The 20,824-nt window shown below is 37.7% G+C and overlaps 1 pseudogene; it reads left to right on the forward strand.

Moving 5' to 3' along the window:
• The first annotated feature begins 11,531 nt into the window (after window positions 1–11,531).
• LOC122144245 lies at window positions 11,532–19,705 on the forward strand (annotated as a pseudogene).
• Window positions 19,706–20,824: the final 1,119 nt, after the last annotated feature.

The following is a 20,824-nucleotide window of genomic DNA, read 5'->3' on the forward strand; positions in this document are numbered from 1 at the left end:
TCGTGCATTAATGTTTGAGGGCCTTGGTTTGTGGACCTGCAGGATTGCCCATGGCCATGCAGGGCAGTGAGGCGGTTTGGCCCGCTGCACGGTAAGCTTTGGCAGTGAGAGCCACCATCACACTTACAGCTTTGGATGGAAGACCAGATGGCGACTCCTCCAAGTGAGCCATTTTGTGGGCACTGGTGACAGCCCCAGTTTAATATCTTCTTAAATTACATGCTACAGAGCAGCTTTCAACAATTCTTTTCAATAGCTCCTTTTGTGTTTATGGGAGGGGGAAAGGGTGTTCTGTGAGGGGAAAAAGCCATACAAGGTTTCAAATAAAGTATGATATGTTCAACAGCATGTGTTCAACAGCATGTGTTCTGTGATTTTTCCATGGGGGGGGGGGGCAGGGGAGCCAGTTCTCAGTGGGAAAGGTACACAATAGGGTTTTGATCATTAATTAGCAGGGGGCTAGGTTTGTTGCTAACGAAAGGCTTTGCACCCTGCTTTGATCCAACTCAGGGGATTGATGTATGTGTTTGGTGGAGCTTCAATCTTGGGGCACTAACACAGGCTCATGAAATGCTTCAAGTCAAGTCAAGTCACCTTTATTTTATAATAGCGCTTTAAACCCCCAAAAAAGACTGTGTCAAAGGAACTGAACAACATTAATTAGGAAAAACGTGTGTCTATAATGCAAAAATGACAGTTAAAGGCCAGTTCATCATTGAATTCAGTGATGTCATTCATCTCAGTTCAGTTTAAATAGTATCTCGTGCAATAATTTGCAATCAAGTCAATGATATCGCTGTAATTGAAGTGTCCCCAACTAAGCAAGCCAGAGGCGACAAGCGGCAAGGAACCAAAAACTCCATCGGTGACAGAAAGAGAAATGGAGAAAAAAACCTTTGGGAGAAAAACCAGGCTCAGTTCGGGGGGCCAGTTCTCCTCTGGCCAGACGAAACCAGCAGTTCAATTCCAGGCTGCAGCAAAGTCAGATTGTGCAGAAGAATCAAATCTGTTTCCTGTGGTCTTGTCCCGGTTGTCGTTCTGAAACAAGGTCCTTTACAGCGGATCTGTCTCTACGGCTCATCTAGTTGTCCTGGTCTCCGCTGTCTTTCAGGGCTGTAGAGGTCCTGTTCTAGGTGCTGATCCCACCATCTGGGGCTGGATACATACTGGATTCCGGGTAACTGCAGTGACCCTCTGATCATGGATACAGACTGGATCTGGTGGCTATGGTGACCTCAGAATAAGAGAGAAACTGACTATATTAGCGTAGATGCCATTCTTCTAGCGATGTAGCAGTACATCGGGTGTTATGGGAATCACACAATAGATCCAACACCCAAATCCACAAGGAAGCATTTTGCTTTCTATTCGCTGTTCTATAAGAGGGTCCTTTTATTTGTGGTAGTAACTTTTAGAGGTCAGATTAAGGACCACAAGGGTGTAGCTTTGGTTTTTGGGTCAGTGGTGGTGTTGATGTGTGCCTTTAGGTCCCCATACTGTCTGAGCGGAACACTCTGTATTGTAGTCCCTTTACTTCCTGTTGTCTCCCTGCACTGCACTTCCTGTATTTAGAAGAACACATTTCTAAACATCCCTACCAGAACCAAACATCCCCCCCCAACCTCATGTCTGTGTCAGGATTGGATCTAAAAATAGAAAGAGGAAATGGGGACTTGCCTTTTCCAGGTACGTTTCTTCAAGAAAATTAATAAATAGAAAATGACAGGTCAAGATTAACCGTTGAACTATGACAAGCTGTACTGTCACATTCAAGAGATAAGGTTATATTTAACCTAGAATTATTTCTGGAATGATCTCACTTAAAGAGTTTCCCATCTGTTCCCCCTCTTTTTCTGTATTTGAATTATCATGTGAATTTTTTATGCCTCTTCAAGCTTCTGCCTTTTATATTTTGAGGACTGTGATGGAGGTGTGTTGTATGTGTGGTGCTGCTCTGTATCTGATTACAACATAGTAATCAATAATCAGATAGTGAGGCCAGAGTAACATGGAAAATCTTTAGTCAGGCATGATTGATTCTGTCCAATGAGACTGTTCACTGCACGCTACACTACACCCATTCTGTCAACTGGGCTTTGCTTTTTTTTTAGTACTGTTATTGGAACTACATGTTGATGTTGTTGGGAACTTTGATTCCAAAATATTACCCTGCCAGTTTTGTCTCATAGTTAACCTGTAGATTGTAGAAATAGGATTCCAAGTATTGCCAGCCCAGAACCGGAAACAAAAATGATGCACACTATGGGCTATCTATCCTCCATGAGATACTAAAATCTGTAAAATATGCCACACCTTTACTCATTGGAGCTGTAACTAAAGTTGTGCCACAATGTTTCACATTTTCACACATAGGTTACCCTAACAAACTTTGAATGGCCCACAACTCTAATAATATAAAATAAAGACAACAAAGCATTCAAACATGCTAAAACACAACCACTGCCTGAACGTATTTTACGGAAAAGTGCAATTTCTAGACCTTGAAAAGTTGCAATTAATACAATCCCCTTTAAAATCCCTTTGTATCTATTTTTATAATTTAAAATACATTTTCTAGGTTAGGTCAATATGCAATATACCAAAACATTTTAATAAATTCTATTTTTAGAAAACACAAATAAAAAAATATCCTTAATCTTCATTTGAAATATCATGAATGACTGGAAAAGTCATGTAAATTTATTAGTTTAACAGTGAGAAGAACTATGAAAAGCATTCAGTTCGTAAAAACTTCTGGAATCCCTAAAATAGTATCGCAACAATGGGAGGTCTTGGAGTCAAAAAAAAATTGAGAACTAATAACCAAGAAACATTAGTTTATGCATATTAATATGGCATGTTGCAGCATTGATCAGCAACCATAAAACAAATAAATAAGTTTTTCCCTCATCTGGGACGTGTCCTGCTTCTCTCACATGTGAATAACAAAGCTGTCCTGCCTATTGAACAGAGCCAGAATATATCTATTTACAAATATAAACATTAAACGTTATTGTAGGAACTAGGCAGGTTGACCCTTGTCCCTAAACTTAGGTTTTTATTGTGACTATCTTTACTCACAAGAATGAGATTCTTAGTGATGTGTGCATATCTTAAGTGGTGTCTGTTATTTGATTCGGAGATATTAAATATAATAAGTTGACTATTCTAGTCGTATGTGGTGTGTGTGTGTGTTCCTGGTATACCCTACCTTATGGGCACCAAATGCCACAAGCATAGTAATACTAGTAGTTTTTGACCTGTGGGGATATATTTTTGGTTCTCATGGGGAGAACAAGCTTAATAGATCACTGAATGATCTCTCTTTTTTTTGCAGAAAGTATTGTGTGAGAGGTAGGTTTAGGAGATAGAAAATACAGTTTGTACGGTTTATTAAAAACCATTACATCTATGGAATGTCCCTCATAAAATCTGGAAGCCCCAACGTTTGTGTGTGTGAACGTTTGTGTGTGTGTGTGTGTGATCTTGAATCCTCTGAAGTGGGGATGAAGAACTTGTGATATACTGTAGACACACCCTCTCAAAAATGGGCCACTGCAGCATGCCGACGTAGCTGATTTCAGGATTCACACCCACACACACACACACACACACACACACACACACACCACCACACACACACACACACACCACACACATGAAATACACTCGCAATGGTACTAAATTTTCCCTGTCTTTGCCTGCAACCATTTCAAAACTGTAACTCCTTGTTTCTGCAGAGAGTTTATTTTTGCATATTTGTTTAACAACCTCAATGTGAATTCACGTGGAACCTTCCTGTATCCCTTTTGAATGTGTGTGTCTCTGTGGCCCCTGCCCCACGGTGGGGCCACCCCCTGGGGTCCCTCCCCTTTATTGGGAAGAGTTAGCGCTGAACTTCCAGCTGACGCTTCAGTATTGAAGCAGACAGAGCCAAAAGCGTCCCGTCACCTCCCAATACGTCCTTTCGCCCCCCTGTCTCCGCCTCTGTCTCTCACCTGACGCACATAATGGAACAGTGAGCGAGGCAGCATGCGGAGAGGGAGGTCATGTTGCTTCTGTGGAGGTTGTCTCGTTGGAATTTGGGGGAAGATGTGCTTTTGTTGATGGCGAGGGTGGGGGGGGAGGGGTGGGGGGGGGGAAAAAGGGGGGGGGGGGGGGGGAGGGGGGGGGGGGGGGGGGCATGTGCGTAACTCAACACGCTGGGGGAAAAGTGTATGCAGATGCGATTTCAGGCGATTTTCTTCTTTTCCACCCCCCCCCCCCCCCCAACCCCCCGCAAGTGTGTGGAAGCATGTTAGATCTGTGTATGTTGCCTTGTGGGGAGTTGGGTGTCTGGGTTACATGAATTATGAGTTTAGTTTTTGTGTGTTGGTGGAATATGTTGTGGATCTTTTTATCTGAAGCTCTGGTATTTAATGTAACGGTTCACTGATCCTGAAATCCTGGAGATCTCAGATGAGCTCATAGGGTGTGTTGGTGGTGACTCAGCTTGACGGTTTATCTACAGACAACTGGGTTTTGTGTTTACTGCAACAAGCATTGATGAAAAGTGAGTTCTTTTCGAGGTTGATAAAAATTTAAATTTGTAAAAAGTGAAAAATGTGCATTTGTTTATATACTTTCATCCAAAGCTATTATGGCGTGTACGGGTATATATTTTATCAGTCCATTTGTTTTGCCTAAAATTGAACCCATGTACCTAGGTGTTACTCGCGCCATGTTCCATGAGTTCGTTCTGCAGGGAACACCTCAAGGAGCTTTTTTTTTTTTTGACTGACGCCTTCAAAATGGACTTTCTCTAGTTTTAACCGCATGCAGTCAGGTTGCAGTTAGTTTTATGAAAAATTATATTTTTTGACATTTGAACAGATTCCTTTTTTTACTGTTACAGTTTCCCAGTATTGTTCCCTTTTTCCTATCTTTCATACAAGTATCTACGTGTTTTTTTTTTTTTCTTTTCAAAGGCGTACGTATTGACAAGTGTTAGGGAAAAAATAAAGTCAAATGCTGTGTCTGTGAGTATGTATTGTAACGTGTGAGCAATATACTGCCCCCCTCAAAGCTTCTCTGTTTCCTGTAACCTAATTTCTCCATCAACACGACCAATGTGGTTCTGCTGTTCCCTCTGCTTTGGAACCTCAAATCAAGTCCCCTGCTCCGTTTGACTACATTTTAATTTCTCGCACTTTTTAAATCTTTGAAGAAAACATGCTGAGGAGGGGGGGCTTGAAGTTTGGCACATTTTGGTGAGTCAGTGTGTTGAATTGAGCATCAGGGGTCCTTTCAGTCTTATTCCAGGATAGGGACCTCTTAGTGGACAGATTGATGACCCTGACGGGTCCCCCTGTACACTTAATGGACCTGACTTATAAAATGTTATTATGAATAATACATACCAATATTTACATATATACCACATAGATATTAAGGTAACACTTTATTTTGCAGTCCGTGGTTTGCCCTCATGTATGTACTATGTATTTATTATAGTAATAACAATAACTTGGTACTAAACCCTAACTCTCACCTAAACCTAACTCTACCACTCAGTAGTTACCTTATATTACCCTGGACTGTTCGTAGGTAAGTACACTGTAAGTATAGCCACAGTAAGTAACATGTACTGTAAAATAAAGTAGCAATCGAATGTAAGGAGCACTTTTACAATAAGATTTCCTTTGCTAAAACTCAATTACAAATAAAAAAAAATACTAAAATGAAGATTACTAAACTATAAAAAATTACATTACTAATAGTAAAACCATTCACTAAGTATAAACATGAACTAACATGAAAAATAGTTTTTAAAGCATTTTATTAATCTCAGTTCATGCTAAGTGTTAACCTTAACTAAGAAATTATTAAAAACACAAAGTTGTATGTGTTGCAACTTATTTAATGAACCTGAGATACAATGAGAAATTTTTTTCTTGTCATATTAATAATATATATATATATAATATGATCATACGATAAATATTATATATATATATAGGATCGGGTATATTTTATATACTTTTTATCTAGGGGAGGGTATTCTGTTTATGGACATTTTTTAATTTTGTTGTTTTTGATGTTCGTCGTGATGTATGTAAGTGTAAGAGTGACCAATCTTGATTGGTTTATGGGTGTACGATGCAACATGCATTGTGGTGAGTTTAGATGTGCATTCTTTAGCTTGGTCGAATTCATGTTGTAAATGCTTAGTTGTAGATTATGGAATGCGTATTTGTCTGCTTTTGACTGAAAAAATTGCTGAGAATCATAGTAATATAGTACGCTGATGAACCTAAAAGCAGGGAACACAACACAGTTTGGCCATCTCGCCAAAACGCCGCGCATAGTTCAATTATATGGGTAGTACAGAATCACATGTACAGGTTGTTTATTTTTAATTTAGCATTCTTTAACATTGGTCGAAATTCATGTTTGAATAGCTTAATATTGTATATAATTGAATGCTATTGTCATGCCTTTGACTGAAAAAATTGCTTTGGAATCAATAGTAATAATAGTACTGCTGAGAACCTAAAAAGCATGAACACAACACATTTGTTCCTGTATTTGTCTACAGGACTTCCAGTGCGGTCTTTTTTCCCTGTTGGTTTGGTTCTGTCTAGACTGTTACATCAGCGACTTGTGTACATGAGTGTGGCTGACTGTTTATTTCCCAGGTGGCTGTACTCATTGATATTAAGAGAGAAATTTTAAATAAAGTAGCAGTATGGAGATTCGGTTTGTCTGGAATGCTTAACATGAGGCGCCTTTTCTAATGACAGCAGTGGAACTTGAGGAAATAAAAAGCGTAATTCTAACAAAGGTGGCATTATCTCGGCACATGATAAGCGTGGATCCTCCCTGGGGCTGTCAGCACAAGCAGAGCGAGATCTGATTGGTGAATACCTGAAAGGGGGTGTTGGCGGGGCAGTTTCAGGGGTGCATGGGGTAAAGGGCTCTTTGAAGAAACGCGTAACAAGGAAGTGACCTTTGTCCCATTCTCACCCCATGGGAAGTTACTTTACGCAACATCTGCAGTAACTCCGCATCGCAGTGTCTGAAGCAGCATTGAGTTAATGATCTGTGCTCAAGCAGACAGCAGTGAGCATGACTACACTTCAGCTTGTTTATTTCAGCTCATCCCTCTAAGGAGTAGTTCATATATCCTAGTTATCTGTTACTTGCAGCAATGTCAATGGATGCTGTTAATTAAAGCACACATAATCGTTATGACTCCATCCCTTTGCTCTTTACAACAAATATAAAAATGCAGTTACTGCAATATGCTTACATTGTTAGCAGCTGTTAGGACTGGTGGGTTTAAAAGCAGAAACAGTAAGCCTCATAATTTAGCTACTTTTAGCACTTACAAGAATTCCTCCTGGGAAAAAAAAAAATGTTTGAGCTGTAAAGTTGTCTCCAGCTGTCTGTTTTAGGAGGGAAGCCAGTTTCCGGGTGGATGAACAACTGTTCTGTTTTATGTTTCTGATGTAATTCTCTTTGTTCAGGGTTTTTTTTTTTTTTTTGCAACTCTGTAATCAACTCTTAGCAGGTTGTAGTTGCTTTAGAGCTCAGGAATGTTGGAAGGATAATTCTGAGGATGGCAGCAAAGAATCTAGCATTTCTCATTTAACCAGTATTTATTTGAAATAGAAATCTGCTTATAACAATGTAAGTCTTTTCTTTCATTTTTGGAGAGCAATTTAATGCATCCTTTTGTGCTAGAATCAAAAGTATTTGTATTTTGTAATATTAAAAAATCTTACTGACTGACCTTAAACCTTGTATATATATATATATATATATATATATATATATATATATATATATATATATATATATATATATATATATATATATATATATATATATATATATATATATATATATATATATATATATATATATATATGTATATATATATATATGTATATATATATATATATATATATGTATATATATATATATATATATATATATATATATATATATATATAAGGTTAATTAATGCTAAATTGTGTAATCATTTATTTGGAAGTTTTCTCAAATACAAGTTATGCTATTATTTCAGCAGTGAAGCCATATAGCTTTATTCATTGGTATTTAAAATGTGTTTTGCCAGTGTAAAAAAGTAAAAGCCAAAAATTTGTTGTTTAATATTGACAACTATTCTGGGAAATGGATAACATGGCGCCATTAATTTGTACTCATTTAATATTAAGTATATTCTCTAGAAGGCATTCTTAAGGCTCCAGCTCACACCGTGGGATCAATTTCTCAAGACGATTATTCCTCACGGACGCTTAATCAGCCTTCGCGGATTTCAAAACAAAGGGCGCCAATGTGGAAAAGCACACCGACGCGAAAAACGCCACGCCAGAAAGTAAGCATTTCTTAAAAAACTCTCTGGTTCGCTTTTTTTTGGTTTGATTTACCGCCGTCAAAAATCTATAATGATTTCAATGAGGAATGGCGCTTTTGCACATCAAAGTATCTGGAGCTCTCCAGTTACAGTAAACACATTGCTGGTGGGCTTCAAACACAAAACTGTCTCTTGTTGAGCACACATACCTAACGCAAGCGAAGAAGATATACGCCAAGTAAGCGCCTACACTCGCCGAAGAAATAAGACTAAGAAGATGCAAGGCAAGATGAATGTAGAGTTGCTATCCTCATGGTGTCAAACATAAAGATGAACTATATGACAAACGCGCACAGCGACGATTAAATCTTGATAAAAGAGAACTAGTATTTCTAGTATTTCTGTTTTACATTGCCATCTAATGTCAGGGAATGAATTTGCATGTTCACTGCTCATCGATCAGCTTAAAATCGCTTTGTAACGAACACAAAAAACGCTTTTGAAAAAACGCTGGCGAATAACGCGCGCCGGTTTTAGTACGGTTGTGTATGGCGCTTTAGGGATGTGTTTGTAAAGTTGTTTGTGGACCATATAAGTGGTCAACTTTAGGCTTACTTTTTTTATATACAGTAGGTGAACCACATAGTTGGTTCGGAATTGACTTTAACTGAAAAATTTACTGTTTAGTATTGTCCTCTTGCATTTTCAGCATGTTTTTCCTGTTTAACACTGTAAAGCTGCTTTAACACAATCTGTATTGTATAAAGCGCTACATAAAAAAGGTGACTTGACTTGACTTACGTAACAACTTCCATGTGTGTTTGTGAGAGTAACTAGGTTTGCTTCTTTAGCCAGGTGTAACACGAGTTGAAAGATAGGGAGATATCTTTACAGAGACAAGACTGATAAGCAGTTCTTTTCCCACCAATTTTATGCTAACGTCATGCAATGTTGATGTGTTACGTACTTCAGGATGATAGTTTAATAGGTATATGACTAGATATTTGATTTTACAATCTCGAGTGACAATTAAAAATTAGTTTCTGTGATAAATTCCGCAAGCTGTCAGAACCCTGCAGTTTTTGGTTTTGTTACTTTCTCCTTTGTTGTGATGTGCTGCTATATGGAGTTAAGCAGAAACACCTTTATGCTCAGATCCAGGTCAAGCTTTCGGTTTTTTCACTCTACATATTGTGTCTGTCACTAGTAGCCTATAGTGACCAGACAACTGCTTTTGCCTTTCACCTCCCCAGTAGAGAGGTTGCTGGTCCAGCACAGTGCTCAGGTCCCCTTGGCTTTCGGTTTTGAGGTTTAGCTGGAGTGATATTTCTCAGGTGGTAACCTGAGGTTATGTCATGTTCGCAATGTTTGGAGGTGTGGATTAATGCCAATTTCTAATATTATGGTTGGAATTGAATTTGTTTTAAATGGTTGATCTGTACTTCCAATCATTATTGCTGAATATTTCTATATGATGTTTGTTGGTTTTTGTTCAACAGAAAACTATCCTGTGGGGAAGTTCAGGGAGGTCAAATTCTGAGTCCGGCCAGCGATCGCTGCAGCCGCGAGACATCGGTGACTTCTTTGCCGAATCGGGTTCTCCAGGACTCCAAACGCTTCTGGAACTACTGGATAACACATCTAAAAAATGGTTCTAACCAAGCCCCTGTGACGAGACGTCTTCAGCTAACGGGCAAGGGCGACACAACACCTTAACGCAAAAAACCCAACAATGTCAACAACAAGTAAGCGTAGACGGCCGGAGAAGAGTGTAGAATTGGGGCCCGCCGCACCAGGATAGCACTGAAGAGGTTACAACAATAACCATTAACCATTTAGGGAAATACATGAGGGCATAAAGCTGGCAACATTTCAACATTCCAGCTTTATAACACCGTACCACATACAAAGACAACGCGTAGAAATGCACTCTTCCTAATCTGGGACCAACCTAACATAACATCATTTGTCACTCAACTGTTTGCATGTAGAAGAGCTTCCTGTACAGGTGAATGTTTTATGAGGAGCGTGCATCTGTTGGAGGTTCTGGAATGATAGATTTCTCTCGGCTCTTTAATGAATCCATTGAAGGGTGGTGCGTTGTCTCTGTTTTCCAAAGAGAGGAAGACGGGAGTGAACAGCTGGAGGAGAGGAAGAGGCGGAAGACGAAGCCCACACACCGCCCCTCCCCCATGGAGGATATCAAGGGAACCCTCGCTCAGGAGGATGAAGGGAAACATAAACTTGCTTTAATTTTTCATTGTGTTTGTGTCCTTTTCATTTTTTTCTGCATAGGAATAGCCCACAGTGCCAAAAATCTGAATCATATACTCATCTATCCTTTTTGGCAGCGGACCTGTTAGAACACTAATTGAAAGTTAATATTCAATAATTCCAACAACAAATTTTCCATGTTCACAGTTCTCTGATGTCAGTTAATGATCACATATATACACGGTAAACCAATAAAATTGTCAACTTTTTTTTTACTAGCTATTCTATGAATTTTTTTAATTTTGTTTTAACGTTATTAACAAATTTTGCGGTTTAAAAAAATGATTAGCCTTTGATCAACTCATAAACCCCCTTTCGCTTTCTTCAGTCAACCCATGAGTTTTTTCTGATCTTTTGAACGAATCATTTGATCCAGTTCACCAAACCTGTTTGTATGTTTTGTTCACAAAAGAAAACAAGTCAAAACAGGTTTGAAATGACATGAGAATGAAGTAAATGATGACAACATTTTTAGCTATTCCTTAAAACACCTTGTACCTTGTGTGTGTGTTGTTTTCTCTTTCAGTTTTGATTCTTATCGCTCTCTCTCTCTCTTTTCTCTCTTTCTTTTCACTTTCTCTTTTCAGACTCCAGAGCCTGGCTCTTTCCCAGTGTTGGGTAGCGTTGAGAAAGCCGGTCTGATGTCAGATGCCCAGAGGACCCAGAAACAGAGCAGACGAACAAGGCATGAGGGGCGAAGCCTGAGGTAATGTAAGACGTATCAATTAATGACCCTCGCCGACATTTATCCTCTTCTTCCGACCTGCCCCTCTTCGGTTTACTTTTCACTGCAACCACGCGCATATCTTCTTCTCAGTCATACTGACCCCACCCAATACTTTTCTCTATACAGCATTCAATCTTTTTTTTACCCCCCAGCTGTGCATATTCTGATATGTCTCTCACATCTCCCAATCCACAGGTTTGTTGTTAAATGAAATGGTGCAAACAGAGAGGGGACTACGTGACGACTCTAGGTGTCATAGTGGAGGTATGTTACAGATAGGTGTTACACTGTTATTTAACAGCAACTCGTCTTGTAGTTCAGCGACCTGAACTGTTTTAATCTGCAGGGACTTCACACTGCTTCTTGGTACAGCTACATGGTTACTTGATAAGGTTTCTTCTGAACTCATAAGTGCACAAAGAGTCAGTACGGAACATTTATTATGAAAGTAGAATGTCTCAGAACTGTCTGTTTCCTCGCTTACCCCTAGGGCTTTATGAGAGGATTGGTGTAAAACACACCAAAACTAAAAGGTGGTACGGAGGATATGACGGCGAAGGATAAGATCGTATCGTGATCAGGGAAAACATTTTTCAATACTACCGATCTGGGTCACCTAAAACACAAGCCTTATGTATTCAACCTACACTCTCTTATGTAGTTGTCATGCTGTCTTGATGAGTTTGTCCTTGTTATGTATCTCCTTTTCTATTTATTGTTTTGCCTGCTGCAGAAACAGAGCGGTGAATTCACGCTATCTTGTCGCGTTTTTTCCCAGGGACTAATGCTAGATAGAAATTATGACACTAACACTAACTTGTCTGCCTTTTTAGGTTTGACTCAATGACCGCTGAACTTGTGTAGTATTAATATCTCATAAATAATGAAGCTGCAAAAGTCAAAAAAACTCCTTTTTGCAGGACAGCAAAAAATATAGAATTTATGTATACAACCATTAATAACGTTTGGGGGTGGCAGTAAGGTTTTTTTTATTACTTTTAGCAAGGAATGCATTCAATTGTCTAAATAATGAGCAGTAACATTTATATTTGAAATAAAAATCTGATTCTTTTGAACATTCTATTCATCAAAAGATCCAAGAAAAAAATGTAACACGGATTTCACAAAAAATATGAAAAGCTGTTGTCAATTGTGATGATAATAAGAGAATGTTTTCTGAGGCGGACTCCAAAATCAGTAATTTACAATAATTTCTGAATGATGCATGTCGACAACTTAAGCATGGAGTAGTATGAGCTGGAAACATTCAGCCATCACAGAAAAGAAATTGAATTTTGAAAAGACTATTGAAAATCGAAAAAAAGTTATTTGTATTAAAATAATAAAACTGATTGTTTTTTAAAACATTTCAATTATATTCAATATTCACGATATTACTCTTTTTTAACAAAAACCCCCCCACCCACCCCACCCAGAAAGAAAAAAAATTAAATAAATATATAATCATAAAACAATACATTAAATAATAAATGTTACGTGTTTTTTACTGTCTTTTTTTTAAACAAATGGCAGCCTTGGTGGACATAAATTATTTTTCAGGCAAACATCAAAAAATTGTACAGACCCCAAACTTTGAATGGTAATGTATGATTGACTCCACAATGACTTGCCAGTCTTTCACACTATTTTCATGCAACAGTTTGTCAGTTTGGATACCAAATAATCATGCATGCAAAACTTAAAATTCTAAATTTCCTGCGTTGACATGAGCATACGGCACATGCTGGAAGAAGGAAATGGACTGAAATTTCAGATGGGTATCCTAATTTGGGCATTACAAATGACAAAATGTATTGCTTTTGTTATTTTTAAAGGTTCTTCCTCTGTGAAATAGAGAACATGTCTGCAGGACCACGGACAGACTGGCCTGAGTCTGTTTATCAAGCTGTGAGTTCAACCAAAATGAACTTCTGTATGTGTGTTGTGTTGTAGTGAAAATTTCATTCAACTGTATTCCTCTGTTATCCAGGGAGAGAAGATTACAAATGTATGTCACTGACCTGTCAGAACAAAGCCCCGCTCAGAGTTTGTCGTGGCTGGACTATGATGGATTTCATTCGAGGTGAGTGTTATTCTGAGAAGCTTTTTTCCCCCCCAAGTTTTTTTTAATTTCCTTTTCTCTGAAGTAAAGTGCTCTGTTGATGATGTTGTTGGTGTTTCTGTCTCAGGAGCGTGCCGCAGGAAGGTAAACTCCAGACTGTCCATCAGTGGATTATCTTGATCAAACCCATCCCAGAGGTATCCACCAAATACCAGCTCTCTGCTTCAAGGTATTAGAAACTGAAATTAAACAGTGATTGTTATACTTAGTTTAATAACTTACCATGGTTAACATAGTTGCTACCAAAATAGCATACAGTTGCATTACAACCAAAATTATCACCACTTTTTCTGAGAGTTTGGGGTCCACCAGTATTATTTTTTTTTAATTTGAATTAGCATTAAAAATAAATAAATAAAATGCAGTTTAAAACCAGTAATATTGCTAAATATTATATGCAAGTGTCACCAACAATTGTTTTCTATTGTAATATATATTTAAAATTTAAATTTATTCCTGTGATGCAAAAATGGAATTTTCCGCATCATTACTCCAGTCCTTCAGGGACCCATGATCCTTCAGTACATAATTCTAATATGCTGCATTTGTTCGAGAAGCATTTCTTATTATTATCAATGTTGATGTCAGTTGTGGCTGCTTAATAATTTTTGTGGAGGACTGTGATGCATTTTTGTCTTGATGCATATAAAGTACAGCTTTATTTGTACCAAGGCTAAAGTCTACACTCAGTCCTTGCCTGAATAAAGCATTAAGTGTTTTTAAAAACGCCTTATTGACCCCTTACTTTGGAATGGTTATGTATGTACGGAACAGAACATCAGAGGAGACCCTTTGATCAGCAAACTGCAATCCAGAATACAGTAACCATGTCATGGCAAAACAAAAAGCACTAAAAACTCCCAGATAACATTGTCAGCATCAAACTTCATGGTTTTCTAAGCCTAATTATATAGTCGTTGGAGAATCCGGGGATTTTTTGTGGTCCGTCTTTCCTTTAGTGACTAATAAAATACGTCAGAACAGTGTGTTTATGAGAATTTTCTAAACCCTTTTCTGGACTAAAGCTGCATGCACAACAAGCCCTGAAGGAACAAAAATGCATCATAAGCCAGTCTGAACATTGTCTCATTCAGTCTATTACAGCTTCATGGTGGTCCTGTTTTAATTTTGTATTTTTGTTGGACAGGGAATTGAACAAATATGTCAGTTCAGTTCTGTCACCCCCTTTCTGTTCCTAATAGTAGACAGATAGCAGAAGAGGGTAGATTTTAGCAAAAAACAGACACCTCAATCAAAATCGATTTCTCAAAACACATTTTTGCACATACTGCTCGTATTTCATATTATGTATTAGTAGTAGTAACGTATGGCAGTGTTATTTTAGTATCATTAATAGTAACAGTACATTCATTTTGTAATATTTTGAATTAGAGTTTTATTTTGATATTTTCCACTTTCATTTTACTTACTGTAAATTTTGTTAGATTTTTTTAGAGATTTTTTTTAAATTTCATCTTTAATTCTTTATAACTATATATATATATATATATATATATATATATATAAATATATATATATATAGTTTTGGGTTAACAATAACCATGCAATATGGTCAAATTATTATATTATTTAAGTTTCTTGTCTTGTTTTATTTAGTTATTTGAAGGACTTTTTGAAGTACAGCACTAAAAGACAGGTCTGGACTGTAAAGAGATGAGGTAGGCACTAACAGCAATTTTATATTAATCTGTATAAATGACAAACATGCACTTCATTTTATTGTCTGTCCTGTTTTGACATGCTGGTTTTTAATTTCTGTCCTGCAGAAAGCAGTTGAGCTAATGTCCTGGTGCCCAAACAATGTAATGAATGATGAACCTTGGCCGATTGCAGGGTACGCGGTAACTCATCTCTTTTGAGGTACATTTAATTGTTATTTAACTGTACTTATTACAATTAGATATGTAGTCACAAAGGGTGGAGGTTCATTACAATGTGTGAGATAAGAAAGTTGCAATTAGCTTCTTTTATTTTTTCATCACTTCTTACTACCAAATCTGCTTCCAAAAAATTTCAGGCATTGCTGGTAAATCACAGAAAACCAAAGTATACCAACCTTGACAGATTCTTGAACAAATATCCCAGGTGATGAAAAAGTACAAATGTACTGTATGTATAAGTGCTTAATGATTGCTTGTGTTTCTCTGGCCCAGGGGAAGTTGACAGCTCAGGGAAAAGTTATTGCAGCAGGACCCGTTCTTCGTGACAGAGCAGGAGCTCTGGCGTTCTGTCCCGCAGTTAAAGAGCGCAGGGTGTTCCTCTTTGAACAGATCGTCATCTTCAGCGAGCTGCTTCGGAAAGGCTCGTCACACCAGGGTACCATTTTTAAAAAGAGCATCAAGGTACATTTCAGCACAAGTTGATTCAAGTTCAATAAAAAAAACAAAAATACCCAAACTTTTTTTTTTTTTTCCCCCCTTTCTTTTTTGTTAACCCCTTGTGTGCAGGTGAGCTACCTGAGCATGAGGAACATGTGGAGAGTGACCCTGTAAGTTTGTGTTGTCATGTCGCGGCTCATCTGAACGACTGATGCTTCAGGCGCTAACATCGACAAATCAAAAAAGAGTGGGTCCAAAGCATCGAGAACTGCTGGACTTGAAGATCAACTTCCTCACAGGTAAGCGCAATATGAAAGGGTAAAGGAAGATGGCAGTTGGTTTGTATCTTCAGTTGTTAGTTTATACACAAACAGATCTCAGGTGCTGTTTATTTAATTTACACTCATGTTCATTACCTGTCTCCTATCTGTTTCTGATCACTCTCCAGAACCCACAGGAGTACCAGAAGAAAGAGAGTGGAGGTTCTTTGAGCAGGCAGCTGTCCAATAGCAGCCGTTCCTCATCCTCTCACCCCTCCACACCCCCTCAACCCCAGCCCACCCCCAATGGAAGCCCCGCCACAACCCAATAAAACATGTAGAGGAGGTGAGCATGATTCCAAATATTACATAAATCTCACATTATTAATAAACACGACTGTGCCAATCAGTTTGCAATATATTATACATTTTATAGAAGAAGATTACTTTAGATAACAATTATTAATCTGATCAGATGTGATCACATATTAATAATCGCCTAAATGTAAAGGTTCCAACATGATGATAGGAAATCCCCCAATGAAAAAAACCTATAAATGAAATATTTAATTAGTGCTGTCAAATGATTAAACGTGATTAATTGCAAACAATTTGTGTACAATATAATGCCCTACTATGGCCCCGTATTTGTATATTTCACTTACCTGGTATATATAAATACAGACACATACAGCAGAAGATCGTTGAAAAATATTTTCATGTGTATATTTTAGCAGTCATATAATTTATATCATATATGAATATATTTAATATATAAACGTAACATATTTTTCTTAAAATATATACACGCATGTGTGTGTATTTATACATACATTTATAAATATACGCACTACAACATATATTATGTAACACAAAACTTATTTTGGGTTGCGATTAATCATTTGAGAGCACAAACTAAAACTAAACAAAAAAAAAAATTTTTAATACGTTTAAATATACCAAATTTTACTGTTTCATTCTGGCTGTCTAAACACTGGTCAGAAATAATGAGAGTAATCACAAATTCCTTTTTAAGTTTTTTTTTTTTTTTTTTTTTTTTTTTACAAGTTATTAAGGGGGTTTTATGCCTGGAAAAATATTACCATTGAAAAGGCTCTGGGGGTCGTTTTTAAAGAAGCTTCTATGCTCATTAAAGACTGCATTTATTTTATCAAAAATACAGTAAAAACATTAAATGTGTGACCATATTATTTGCAATTTAAAAAAACTGTTTCCCATTGTAATGTCATTTATTCCTGTGATGCAAAGCTAAATTGTCATCTCCGCCATAATGCAAGTCACATGAAATCTTTTTAATATGTGATTTAGTCAATGAAAAATTATTATTATTATTATTTTCAGTGATGAAAACAATTGGGCTGCTTAATAAGTTTTGTTGGCAAAGTGTACATTTATTTGTTCAGATTCTTGATGAATAGATAAGTTCAAAAGAACAGCAGTTTTAAAATATAATTTTTTTGTGGGACAATGTCATATTGACTCAAATTTAATGCATTCTTGTTTGAATAAAGTATTAATATTTACATTTTAAAAATAAGATTTTACTGATCTTAAACTTTTGAATGGTATGTAACTGCCTTTATATATATATATTAGGGGGGCTTATCATATTTTGGGGTCTTTTGGCATCAAAAGACCACCTTTCTCACCACTGAACTGTGATGGAAAACTGATGTCCACAGCAAAAGTTCTTTTTTTTTTTTTAGAGTGAAAGCACATTAATCAGCCCTGTGTGACAGGAGACCAATTATCTCAATAGGCATTTCTGTGCTTAAACAGGCTTGTGTAGGTCTAACTGAATCAATTAGTTATCCGGGACCATTTTTCAATTAGCGTCTCATCCCAGGCCATATAGGATGGAATAAACATCAATTAGTCCACACTACACTAGTCTCCTCGATGCAACTCGGGATGCTCGCGTCGGTTGCTGCAGTGCTGTGAAGTTCCCACTCTAATTGTCTTTGAGGGGAAGAGAGGTGCTGCTATAGTTATTCTTAGTGTGGAGAATGGCCTAGTTTTCCAGCTTGCCCGTGTTCTGTACCTGGTTTCTCCTCTCAGTAGGGTCTCTTTCTTCTGTTCTGTTCTCCGTCTCCCTTGTTCTCTTTTTTCTGTCTCTCTCTCTCTGGTGAGCTTGTATCTTGGCCTTGGCACACTCTGCTTTTTTTCTGTGTCCCTTTAATAAATCACACTGTCATGAATAGCAGACTGAAGGAGCCGCTTGCTACTTTTTTATTTTTAACATGTCTAAGCTTTTCACCCAGCTATTTATTTCTCATGCCAGGTCAAGGACTGACAGTGAGGAACAGACTTTGTCTGTGTGAAACTTTGTCCTGATTCGTCCGAATGTATCGACCATTGATTGAAGGAACATACGTCAAGTATTTAATTTGTACAAAAATCTATTGATTTCAGTCACGAGCTTGCAATTCGATTCGATGCCAATTCTATTCTAATTTGTACTGTCGTTTTAAATTTGTGCCATATGTGCGATTGAACAAGACGATTTGGCGATTCATCTGAAGTTGACCAATCAGAAGATGACAAAAAACACATATTATGTATTTAAATAGTCTGTATAGTAATTTTAGTTTAATTATACAGCTTTTTTTTTCATTTGTTATTCGGGTTCCGAATTGTGCCAAATTTGCCGGTCAGCTTTATGAATGAATATAGGCTACCTGTTGTATTTCCTGCAAAACGAGCAGGGAAATTCAGAAATATCCTTCTCACCTAGAGTTGTTTACAAGAACAGAAGTCAAAGCTTTTCTCTTCTTTTCAGCCATTCTCTTTGCCATGTCTTTCTCTTTCTTTTTTGAAGGTCACAATAGCTGCCACAAAGGAAAACTATTTTTTCATCTTCCAGAATCCATATTTTTTATGAATGGCGCGAAATGTATGCGTATGTCAAGTTTGTAAAATTGTAGTAAATGCGTGCCATGTGTGCCTGCCTCCGTACGATTGTCGCCGATAAAACTCAATCGTGACATGTGCGAGGGCTCACGATGTCGCACCTTGTATGCCCGCCTTCAGCTGTTTTAAATTCACTGTAAACCATGGGCTTTTTGGGGCTTTATTGCTTTAATACTGGTTCATCAAAAGGAGACTGGATTACAATTCCAAGTTTTTTCAACCCAGCGCAATTCATTTGTATATTCTTGATGCAGAATGTATTAGTCTCATGTTTTTGTGTTTCATGTTTGTTTTTCCAGGAGCTGGACGAGGGGGAGTGTAATGGCCTGTCATCGGTGCTAGTGACGCAGGATTACAACGCCGTGAAAGGAGGACGAGATCTGCGTGGTGGTTGGTGAGAAGGTTCAGATCCTGGCATCCAATCAGCAGAACATGTGCCTGGTTTACCGACCTGCAAACAGCCAATCGCCTGCTGCAGAGGGCTGGGTGCCGGGTCATGTGCTCTCCTCGACCCGTGGTAAAGCCCCCTCAACACCTCGGAATAAACCACTACTCACATTCACCGTTCAGTTTTCACCAGCCTACTCTGGGAACAGCATGCCAAGACATGCCACTCAACCTCCTGCTAAGCTACTGTTGGTCAGTCAGAACAGGAAGTCCCGCCCCGTTCCCCTGTCGCCGTACAGTTGAGGGACTTAAAATGCACGCTATGCGCGAAAAATGTGTGTTATTTCACCTCCCATAGTCGATATGGGCAACAACAAAAAAAAACCTAACTACAGAAAAAAAAGAGAAGTTCACAAGAAAATAAATATACTGCGAATAATTTTAAAAAAGATTGTGTTGTATAGAGAGTGAAACGGAGATGAATTTGTCAGTGAATTACGTGTGGATGTGTTTGGATGTTAACGTCGTCCTTTACTTCTCATCAACATGCTCCATTACACGAAACGGACTGTTTTGAAATGGGGAGCTCTAGCCCTTTTTTCCCTGTGTCTGTGCCAAGTCATTTGCACAACTGTGTTATATTTTCTTTTACTGAGATTTTTTTTTGGAGAGGTTTTTTTTTTTTCTTTAAGTGTCTTATTTTTTACAGCTATTAGAGTGTGGCCACCATTTATTATTTGTCTTTCAGTTCTGTCAACCCGTTCAGTGTTCTGTACAAAGTATTCTGCACTTTTCCAACAAATAAGTACGCAATGACGGCAAGTTGTGCAGTATCACAATCGTCCACAATGCTCATAACTGTAACTACAGATTTAAATGTATTATTCTGTATCATTTTAAATTTGTACATAATATTTTTGACATTGCCATAATAGATGCACAGCAGAGGAACGGTCTCTCTATTCCTGTCAGGCTCAAGAGGAAAAAAAAAACATGTCAACTAAGCCCTGGTAGTCTGCACTGCCTCCAAAACCCAACCCTCTGATTTTACATTCGACATCATCTGATTTAGTATGTAATAAGTTATCATCTGAATCCATTATCAGAACCAGCTGTCTACTCAAATTAGTTGATTTTAATAATGGATGTTGTTTGATTTCTGAAGAGTAGTCTTCTGCTGTCAGCGTTCAAATCATCAGATATACGTGTAAATAAACGATATAAAAATACAAATAACTAGCAGGTATTTCACTTGTTAAACTCCCGGAATGTTTGTTCATAATAAAGCTGACAATTTTTCATCTGTGGAAATGAATGCGTTCTGTATCTTTGAACATCTGTGAAATGGGAATATAAAATGTCAGTCTATATATATATACACACATACATGTATGTAGCATATACAAATTTTCTCAATATTAC

The sequence above is a fragment of the Cyprinus carpio genome, unplaced genomic scaffold (genome assembly GCF_018340385.1).
Source record: "Cyprinus carpio isolate SPL01 unplaced genomic scaffold, ASM1834038v1 S000006625, whole genome shotgun sequence".
Taxonomy (NCBI): Eukaryota; Metazoa; Chordata; class Actinopteri; order Cypriniformes; family Cyprinidae; genus Cyprinus; species Cyprinus carpio.